The following is an 11,156-nucleotide window of genomic DNA, read 5'->3' on the forward strand; positions in this document are numbered from 1 at the left end:
ACATTGGTGACTGGGATGTAGGCAACGCCCTTATCCACCTGGACCAAACATGGAGAGGCCAGCAACCCACTGGCAACCCGGACTCAGAAGGCTCAAAAAGCACAGCCTGACCTGACAACTGCTGAAAAAAGGTGGTAGCCACCAGCTGCATGACGCCACCAGGTATCCGCACAGCCCGCGAGCCCTGTACCTTAACGGTACCGACAGGGTCCTCTGGGGCTTGGGCTGCAGACTGGTGACACTGATGTAAGGCCTCCAAAACTGGTCTCGGTGCCTGTGACACAGAAGGAGAATTAAACAAGGAGTCACCGAAAGCCCCAAACAGCTCTTGATAACAGCGACGGATTACATTCATTCCTAAAATACCAGGAACAGAGGGTGTGGCACCAGGAGGGTCCTTCACTATAAGGATCCCACAAGAGGGCATTTCCTTGCCACATAGGAGTACACTGAGTTCGGGCTGCCAATGTAAGGGATGGCAAGCCCATTGGCAGCCCGAAGCTGTAACCAATGGCATGACTGAAGGCGTTCTTGTCCCCAAGGGGCAAAATGTGCCAAAAAGAAACTTTCTGTGATGGTGGAAATCATGGACCCAGTATCCACCAAACAAGGGACAGTTACCCCACTAATCAGCACATCTATCTTTGGACACGATAAAATTAGCCTGCCAATCCTATCTTTCTGTGAGCCAGTGAACTACCCACCTGAACTGTGACTCTGCAGCTCAGAGGGCTTTAGTTTTCCGACTGGGTAGCAGGAAGATTATTGCCAACTGCGGCATAAGGAGGGCCTGAATCAGAACCTGCTCTGGGGCGGCGTGAAGCCCGCTCCCCAGTGCACTCCCTAGCAAAGTGTCCTGGCTGCTGACACCAGCGACAAATCACCGAGCCAGCCCGTGAAGGCCGAACACTTCTTCGGGGGTTCTGTAAAGAAACCACTGTCTCAGTGAGCTGATTTAACTGCTCTTGTTGGCGCTTAAGGAGTTCCTTTAGCTCACGCCACTCGGACTCGGGTGTACCAACAGGAGCGAACCTAGGGCTAGTGTGCACTCCACACTGGAAACCATATGCCGATGGGTGAGAATAGCCACGGTCGCGAACACCGCCTGAAAACCCTTCTCTTTCCCATCTAATTGCTTCCCCGCGCACCTCTAACAAGGTGGCAGTAGGCACACGGCGAACGTATTGTTTAAGCCAGGGGTGCCCAATCCCGGTCCTCAAGAGCTACTGTCCTGCAGCTTTTAGATGCATCCTTGTTCCCACACACCCGAATCAAATGAATGGCTTGTTATCAGGCCTTTGCCAAACATGATGGCATGCTGAAGAGGTAATCAAACCATTTGATTCAGCTGTGTTGGAGTAGGGATGCATCTAAAAGCTGCAGGATAGTAGCTCTTGAGGACTGGGATTGGGCAGCCCTGGTTTAAGCTCTCTGCGGAGAGCACTGTCAACAACATGTTCTACAAACTGGTCTCGGAGCAACACCTCTGCGTTATGCATGCCATCAGGTGCACTTTGTTTTACTTGCTCCATCAGAGCCATTAGCGCTAAGGAAAACTCCTGCAAAGTCTCTCCCTCCCGCTGTCTCCTCGAAAAGAAAGCCTGCTGCAGAGTGACATAGGACTGCGCATTACCATACAGTTCCTTTAAAATAGTCAACACCCGAACAGGATCCCCTCGCTCTAAATTAGGGCGAAATTTGATCTCCTCCCTTGCTTCTCCCTCCAAATGGTCAAAAATAAAGAAAGCTTGATCAGCAACAGACAGGTGCCGGGCACGCATGCACGCTTGAACCTCTTCGACCCATTCAGCTATATTGATGCCCGTTCTGCCATTGAACATGGGACATTTACGGTCCCTAGGCACCACCATCAAACGCTCTGTAACGGCGGCCTGGCTACCAACATTTGGTATGCAACCAGCAGTGTTGGGAAGGTTACTTTTAAAATGTATTCCAATACAGAATACATGCCCCAAAATGTATTCTGTAACGTATTCCGTTACGTTACTCAATGACAGTAACGTATTCTGAATACTTTGGATTACTTACTATATTATCATGCTTTTTACAACAACGTGAATGTACTATTGCTGTGATTTATTACTATTACTGAAGGTCCGCGACTCCGAACTGTAGTAAAGGGACCTCTGACTAATACTGGGTCCCTGTCGGCTCGTAGCCGAAAAATAGCTTTACTTTGTTGTGTGGGTCAACTTTTCTTGCGAGAGACAGAGAGAGGCGTTGAAAGGCTGCTCCAACGGAACTTATTGTTTTCGGAGGAAAACACGAACACTGTGTACAGTCGAGTCTTAATAGCGTACTTACAACTGGGCTCGTCAGGCACTCTTCTTGGCTGAAGTGGTTATTATTATATTTACATGCTTCCAGCTCCTGTTTTTCCTCGATGACAACTCGTACCTTATTCCATTCCCCTTTTTCTCCCTCCTCGCGCTCACAGACCCATAACATGTATGGCAGTCCATTCTCCCTGCAACACGGACTACACTGCCCACGATGCTACATTCTTTAGAGCTATGCTTGTAGCATTCTGCCTGTTAGCTTAGCACAACAACAACAACAACGAAAAGGCGCTCTCTCACCCAGGAAGCACACAGTCGCAGAGAGAGAGAGCTTCGCCCTGTAACCATGGCAACCGTAATGCTGCCGCCTGGAACAACAGAACGTAGCTGTCAAACAAAACCCAAACAGTCCTGACCCGCGACAAAATGAAACAGGAAAGTACCGCAGTGTAATCCATTTATTTCGACAAAGTAACTGTATTCTGAATACCACCTTTTTAAACTGTAACTGTAACGGAATACAGTTACCCATATTTTGTATTTTAAATACGTAACAGCGGTACATGTATTCCGTTACTCCCCAACACTGGCAACCAGCTGGTGCGAAGGAGGCCGACGCGGCACCACCACCAGACTCGAGAACAGCGCCCCCATCCCGGCGCAATTGCTCATTATCTGCCTTTAACTGCGCTACCAAGTCTCCAAGTTGCTGCAATTCTTCCTCCATAATAAATTTTGACCAAAAAAAAAAAAAAAAAAAAAAAAAAAAGGAAAAAAAACAGCAAGGTGCTAAAATCCTATTACTCTTCCTCCTACCTGGATACTGCTGTCTTGTCTATAATCACACTCTAAAACAAATAGAGCCTTCAAACAGGTGAACTGTGATCTTTGCAAAAAATAAAACAATTTAAAACATCTACCTCAAATGTGCATCCTGTCGACCAACGCCAAGTATGTGACCAAGTGGTCGGCGGGGTTATGAAAGAAAGAATAAAATGACAACGCCACCTGGGGGAATTCTAGCCCCCGGGAAATATGAACTTTAGAAATGAAATGTAATTAAAAAGAACGTTTGCACAGGTTCAGGGATGCACACTGAGGCCGGCTCAATGTATTAACACCATTTTATTTATTAAAAAAATAAAAACAAAACAACAAAGACTGTCTAAAATGGTGTCCTAAATTACAACAAAATAAACATACAACTGGGATTTACCAGCAGCGGTGGACCAAAAGAAAACCACACACAAAAAAACCCCAAAAAAAACAACTATAGTCTCTTTACCTGGTGCTGTACAACAAAAGTGTGGAAAACGACCCGCCACCTAAGGTCCCACGGCCGCTGGTAGATCCTCAGTTCACTGAAATAAAAGCACAAGATATACACATTAAAAAGGATAAAAACATGGGACATAAAAAGGCTCTCTATATACTAAAAAATGAAATTAAAAGAAAAACGGAGACCTGCAATAAAACACACCCACATATACACCACAGAGCACAGATTGGAAATACTCGTGCTCTGCGAGCCAGCCCACAGCTGGTGCTGGTTCCGATTGTCCGTAGCCCTACTCTGTCTCGCGCAGCTCTCCACAACTGGGAGAGGGAAAGGGAGAGGCGGTACCAGCTTTTGTAACACCAGCCCAATATGCAGCTGAAGATCGCCCCGACCAGCCGCGAAAGCTGGAGTAAAACGATAGTCCAAAAAGGGGCTTAACGTGAGACCCGAAGCCTCCAGGGGCGAGGAGAGGCCAGCAGCAGGAACAAAACTGGACGGCCAACAGATCGGAACACAAGATAAAACAGGGCAAGACAAGACAGCAGCTAGGCAGGCGTCTCGACTCTTTGCTTAAAATCAGGCGGTTGGTCCCTGAGAAGGTGCAGCAGCAATCAAACCCTACAAACAAAAAAAGGCAAAGATAACCTTAATCGTCTCTAATTTACAAATACTAGCAGCTATAATATAAGCGGCTTACCCCAAGACTGAAGGCGCTGTACTGTACGGTGGACGCAACTCGCGTCTCTCCACCACAGCTGGAGTAAAGAAAAGAGAAACAGCCGCGCTGTAGCGGGCCGCAGAATTATGACTACTAGTTATCGACTTTTGAGAGAAATCAGAGGTCGAAAGGAGGCCTACCTGTAGCAGTCACACAGTGCGATTGTATCGGTAAATTAACCAATAGGCCAGCATTTATTGCCGTATCGCACCAGAAGCTCGGGAGGAATGATCCAACAAAAAAACCGGCTTCCCTTTATACAGGTAAACACCACCCTGTAATCAATATGCAGGTGGGTTCCTAATTAACCCAATCACACGATACAAGGAGCGAGTGCAGCAGAAAGAGAGTGAGGGTGGTAGGGCGAGCGAGAAAGAGAGAAAAAGAAGGGCGAGTAGCCCATCCGGCTACACCTGCAGTAACATTAAAGATTATCTACAAGGCTTCAAACATTCAGGAATTATAGTCACCATATAATTCACTTTTCATGGTAACATGATTACATCCATCAGATATAAACTCACTGCATATATATAAAATCACAAATAAATAAGTATATTACCCCTTTTAAGAGATGGAGCAATACACAAATGCTTATCAGAACTGAACAAAGTGCACATAATTTCAATAACATGTAAACACAAGGACTCAGTCCATGAATAGGAGTATTAAAATAGATGTGCTTAATCCCGCTTGTACCATAGGCCTACAAGTACAAGTGGGAATACACTAAAAATTACCTCCAAGTATTCAATACTGAGCATTGTAATATAACTGAGTGACATCAAAAAATTAAGCAGGAAGCAGCATGAAGTCTGCTTACAATATCTCTCATAAACTTATTTTCAGCTGCTTTAACCATTTACAGCTTTTCACATGTTAATGACTTGGTTAACGATATAACTAGCACAACAACAGTGCGTTTCAGAGACACCCAACAACTGTAACCCACTCGATACATCACGTGTCTAATTAGCCACGTTTAGCTTACCGCTGTCGAGTGGATGCTCAGCGTTTCCGGCTTCGCTCTGTCCTCTATGACAACAAGTGCAAAACCATACTTTGTGAACAATATCAGTTTAAAGTTGTTGTCCTTTTTTTTTCTTTTTTTTAAAAAATAACTTGTGAGAGATTAATTTAACAAGAGATTAATAACAAAGTTTTAGCCCGGCTGTTCTGTTCGGCTGTAGAACCAAGAGACTGAAAACTTGGGAGCTGGTACTAAGGAGGGACAAGAGCTACCTAGAGCTTCACCGATTGGCTGACACGCGAGGAGTGGAGCTCATCAATCCTCGGAGAAACTTAACCCTTGTTTAACCAGAACAAATATATAAATCCGTGTCCCTTTTTTTGTTTAAGTAAATATATTAATTTCACTTTCATTATACAAGGACAGTAAGAACAGAAACAATGAACATTAAATGTTTTACTTTTTCTTCTTTTTTGTTTGAGATGATTTTAGGAACTGGGTTACAATGGGTTTTCTGCTTTTCTCTGAAAAGTGTAAAAAAGTGTAACCAGATCATGTCAACTACTTTTACTAAAACTCTTACCCCGAATGAAATAAAAAGTTTTTGTCCTGCCTAGCATGGTGGTATTATGTCAGCCTTGCTAACCTTCCATGTTTAGTTACAGCAGCCTCTAGTTGATGGAGAAACAGAAACAGAAGGTTTGACACCCAATCATAACTAACTGAGTGGAAGTAGCTTACAGGTTAATTGTAGTAGCACCTGGACATGTTGAGCATGTAATATTTGTCACAAACTGGCTCAAAGTAGTTGACAAGTAGGGAGTTTGTGACCAAGGGTTATACAATAAAACTAATTGAGATTCAGTAATTTCCTGTATTATTTTGTGTTGTATAAAAATTGAAAAATGGTGCTTTATTGATAATATGGTTGCAGGGATAACTGGGACAGTTTCTCAGACTGACCAGTAGAGGGGAGTACAGCTTCACATTTGGGAGTTTCACGCCACAGTGAACGCAATCTTGAACCTACTATATGCCTCGTCACACCTCAGCCTGAGCATCAGTCACGTTTCACTTCCACTTGTTCTGATGAAATTTTCTATTCTTCAGTCTACCTTTGCGCACGGGGGCATTTTCTCCCCCTCAGTGTAACATCAAGTGTAAAATTCCAATTTTTCCACTAGTGTCAGAAACAGGTTTCTCACTTGTGGGTTTTATTAAATTTAATGAAGCCATTATTCTCAAAACAGGCAAAATATCTGAGATAAAGTTAAATTATGTCATGATATTGGCAGGCTTTACAGCCCACTGAGAAAAGAAACAATGAAGAACTTAAATGAACTCTCTCAGCTCTCTGTGTTTGGGTCAAACAGACATTTTAAAGAGGGAAAAATCCAATGGAAGAGTACACAGTCTCACTGGTAATTCAACACCAGTCCAAGAGTCACTTTGAGAAAGCACTGGGAGAATCACATTGTATTATGCATGTATTACCCTGTATTAGCCACAAGGGGGAACCATAGCACCAAGTTAAATGAGCAGCTGTCAGTGAACTGCCTAGCAGAGTTTAGCCATTGTCAAGCATTGTAATGTGTGAGATTGGAAAAATACTGTAACAGAATAATGAAATATGTGTTAAATATTATGAAATAGGTGAAAAACTAGAATCCAAAAGAATCCAAGTGATGCATCACAGAATTTGAAGATGTAAGATAAAGCATCCCACATAAAAAAGCAAACACACGGAATAGTGTGTCTACATCAAGTATCTACTGTACATACTGTACATAACGACATGACATAAAAGCTGCTACTTCATCTTTACTGTAGCTCACTTCCTTATTCAAACAGATGATTCCAGCAGCAGGTCTGACTGTTATTGAAGTTTCAGGCCAGTTTTGTTCCTTAGCCTTTTCATGTGTTCTCCCACAGCAATGCTCTCTTAACTCCCACTCATTTTTTCCCTCTGAACCACATGTCAACTGACATTTCCCCTTCTCATGGGGTCAGATCTACTGCCCAGGTAGGAAGACATTCATATAGAAGCTGGGAAAAGAGGATAGACTTCTTGTGCTCTGAGCTCCTGTTGAATCTAATCAAGAAATTTGTGTACTTGTTTCTTCAATGTATAAAATGCATAATTGATGCAATTCAAAGTAGGTTGCTAAAGTCATAAATACTACAGCTGCTGTGGACTTAGCCGCCATGAGATTATCCATTGGCCTTCTTCCTCCTAGCGTTTTTCCCGCTCGGTTGCAGGGTCCGCTTTTCTGCAAAGTCGTCTCCACTTGGGTCGGTCAAGGGCGTCGGTCAGATCGGCTTCGATCTTCTTCACGTCGTCCTTGATTCGGTCCATCCATCTCCGCTTTGGTCTGCCTCTAGGTCGACGTCCTTGGGGGCTGAGCCGCAATGCTGTTCTCACCACTGAGTTCTCATCGCTCCGTACCACATGTCCGTACCACCGCAGCCTCGCTTCTTGCATCTTATCTGTGATTGGCGCGATTCCCATCCTCTTTCTAACGTCGGTGTTCATGACGTGGTCCCATCGTGTCAGGCCTAGGCACCATCGCAGCATCCGCATTTCCATCGTGTGAAGGGCTTGTTCGTGCTTTGCGGTGGCTGGCCAGCACTCGGATCCATAGAGGGCGACGGGGCGCACTACACTCTTGTAGATCTTTGACTTGAGGCGATTGGGCATTCTTCGGTCACACAGGACGCCGGTGACTTGGCGCCATTTCATCCACGCTGCGTTGATCCTGGCTCGTACATCTAGTAGGATATCGCCGTCATTGCTGATCATCGATCCGAGGTATTTGAAATGAGGTACTTTCGCCAGATCTTCTCCATCGACGCTGATCGTGCCGTCGGTCTGGGGGCCAGCCTCTAAGTATTCGGTCTTGTTGGTGTTTAGATTATCCATTGGCCTGTGATGAGCATTTTCACCATCGCCATCTTTAGTGTTTTGAAACCAGATGAGATAGGTCAAGAAAGGATCTCGCTTCCTCTGATCCGCACGCTCAGTGGCTAATGAATTTTCACAAGTCATTAGCCAACAAGCATACCCTGAATAATCCTCGTCTGTGGCAGTTAGAATGACCAAATCTGGTAAATGGGCTTCAAGTAATGCAGTATGACCTGAATCGAGTGACTGACCCCAACACTTGCTTGCCAAGCAAGTGTTTCTATTAAAGTCAGGGATTTTGCATAATAAAGTTAAAAATTAATTTAAATCCATCTGTTACATCTCAGCTAACGTTGGCTGCACAGAGAAATTCTTCTGGTTTGCCTGCTGTTCAGAGCCTAATCTGCAAAAAGCTATGTGCAGACAAAAAAGTGAACTGTTCATGCACGAACTCTGGACAGTATTACAGGTTAGAAGAGTGTATGACTCTACAATAATAGAAAGAAAATCCCAACAATCAGATATCCCCCTATAAAAAAGCACTTAATGATGAAAACTCCCTTTTAACACAACGAAGCCTCTGGCCAAAACAGATTCAGGGAGGAAAGCTTAGTGCACCTGGTATTCCCAGGCTATCTCTCATCCAAGGACTAACCAGGCACAACCCTACTTAGCTTTCAAGATAGGACAAAGTCTGGCATGTTTATGGTGGTATGGCACGAGACCTCAGGAGGAAGTCTCTCCAAATGTATGACAAGCACCCTTTGATCAACAACATTGGTCATTTTAGTTTAATTTAATGCTATTAGAGACATCATAAAAGAGAGAGAGCTGAGTTTAAATCAAAGGGGGATTCTATGTTTTGTTCTATGTTTTGCTTGACTGATAAGTCTTTTAACTATACTGCATAAATAACATGAATGTTCTGATTATATAACATATTTAATCTCTTAAGCCAGTATCCAGCTAGATTTTTCTAACTACAGTTTATTAGCTCAGGAGTTTATTTACAGATCCTTTAGCTAACTGTTGCAGACCATTGTAAATATTCTTACTATCATTCTAACTTTTGTTGTCTTTCATATATATTTAAACATCTCCAATTTTTTTTTAGCTATTTCAATTAGGATTAATTAAACTCCCAAAGAAGGGTGATCTGGGCGACTATAGCAAGTTGCGAGGAATCACAATGCTTTCAGTTCCTGGAGAAAGTATTCTGTCTAGTCCTCCTGAACCGATTACAGCGGGCAGTCAACAAAATGTTACGTGACGAGCAGGGCGGATTTCGATGTGGTTGATCAGGCGTGGAGCAGATCGTTACTTTGCGCACCATCATCGAACAGACCCTGGAACACCAAAGAAGCTCTCGATCAACTTCATTGATTTTGAGAAGGGCTAAAACTATTAGAACATCTTCTTTTTTTTGGCTAACTAGCTAATGCGTTTATTAGGCAACTATATTTAGATACATTTAAGCTATTTAAGACAATTTAAACTCTTTCAAACAGCGTCTGATACTATTTAAGGGGTTAAAAAATTACTTCTTCTTTTCCTTTTAGTTATCTTTGCTAACTGTTCACACCATTGCTTTGCTTTGATTTCTCCTGCATTATGCCCCAAATTTATTTGATCAGATGCTATAGTTCAATATCCCATGATCTCTACTTCATTAAATTACTTCTAGGTACAACATGGGATACAAAAACTCTGCACTAATACTGCCAGGCTGCTGTTTCTAAATAAAAATGTAACTACAGTCCCACCTTATAGTGTTAATTACAACAATATTCCTTTTCTATTTTTGTAGATAAAAATATGTGTTTAAGAAGTACCATTAACCCAAGTGAGAATTCCACAGCCACTATGGTCGGGGTTGTGACATTGCACTCTGTATTGTGATTTACATATTGTTAAATGCTTATTGGTATGCTGAAGTCTGGCACTTTTTTCAAATTGTCTCATTTACTCAAAAACTGTATGAGGAATATACACCTGTAGAAAAACAATCCCATGTAAAAGAACCCTTTCTTTGATATAAAATACTGTTTCTCTGGATTCTCACTGAAGCAGGACTTTTCATCTACACAAGTATAATATTTCTTTTGTACTACTAAGTGCATTTCAAAAATACCTTTCATCTCAACACTAAAGTTGAAAAACTTGCATGTGGAAGACACAAGAACAAATAGTAAGTCAAATATTGTTCTTTCTCTTTTCTGTGTGAGTAGATCGAGCACGTGTGTTTTTCTTGAGCAGCTCATCACTAACGCTAAAAAACCCAGTCTGTGTTCTCGCTGTCACATGCTCAAAATGAATCGGAGATGCCAGCCTCCCTCCCACATCTTGTCCTCTTGCTGCCCACTCTTCTCTCCAATCGCAGTTTATTCACTTAAGAAACTGGCATCCAGGCTCATTCTTAGCCACTTCAATAACGTGACACCTCAGCTGCCGGTGACCAATAGACTGCCCAGTGCCTGGGCTCATCTGCATCAAAGGCCTCACTGCGACTGCAAGTTGGCAAGGTTACAAAAAAACTCCTGGATTTGTTACTGCAGGTGCCTGAGGGAGAACAGCTGGTGCTACGAGTGCGATGCTCTCCTTTGAGGAGTTAGTCAGTTTGACATCAGAGTGAAAGAGAATAATGTGTTTACATGGTCTTTTTGTCTGAAAGGAAAGCAAAGGAAAAAAGGTGCAACACAAACAGCAATGCTGAAGTCCGGCAATTCTGTAGTCTCGCATTGTGCCCTCGGGACACACGTGTCACTTCCCATCTGTCTTGTGCACTCTTGTCGAACAAGCTCCCAGAGCCATTGTGTTTTCAATCTTGGTTGAAAGAGCAGCTACTCTATCTTGTACAGCACATTAAATTTTAATGCTGTCATATGAGTTTCTTCATGTGTTTTGTTGTGTTTAAAGAATCGCCTTGTGGTGCTCATGTGTCTTCAGCAAAGGCGAAGGGGAGTTTATTAAAAAGTTGCGACATGTGA

The 11,156-nt window shown here is 43.1% G+C and overlaps 1 long non-coding RNA gene across 2 annotated transcripts; it reads right to left on the bottom strand.

Annotated features, from left to right (window-relative positions):
* Positions 1–203: 203 nt before the first annotated feature.
* LOC146642450 (uncharacterized) lies at positions 204–5,469 on the bottom strand. Of its 2 annotated transcripts, none has more exons than XR_014909623.1 (3): positions 5,289–5,469; positions 3,586–3,661; positions 204–274 (listed from the first exon to the last, which is right to left on the bottom strand). It is a non-coding gene; the product is annotated as an uncharacterized LOC146642450 (long non-coding RNA). The 2 variants fall into 2 exon arrangements; XR_014909624.1 differs by lacking the exon at positions 5,289–5,469 and adding an exon at positions 3,785–3,864.
* Positions 5,470–11,156: the final 5,687 nt, after the last annotated feature.

The sequence above is a fragment of the Rhamphochromis longiceps genome, linkage group LG23 (genome assembly GCF_057381845.1).
Source record: "Rhamphochromis longiceps isolate RC_006_pf linkage group LG23, R_longiceps_female_GT1.1, whole genome shotgun sequence".
Taxonomy (NCBI): domain Eukaryota; kingdom Metazoa; phylum Chordata; class Actinopteri; order Cichliformes; family Cichlidae; genus Rhamphochromis; species Rhamphochromis longiceps.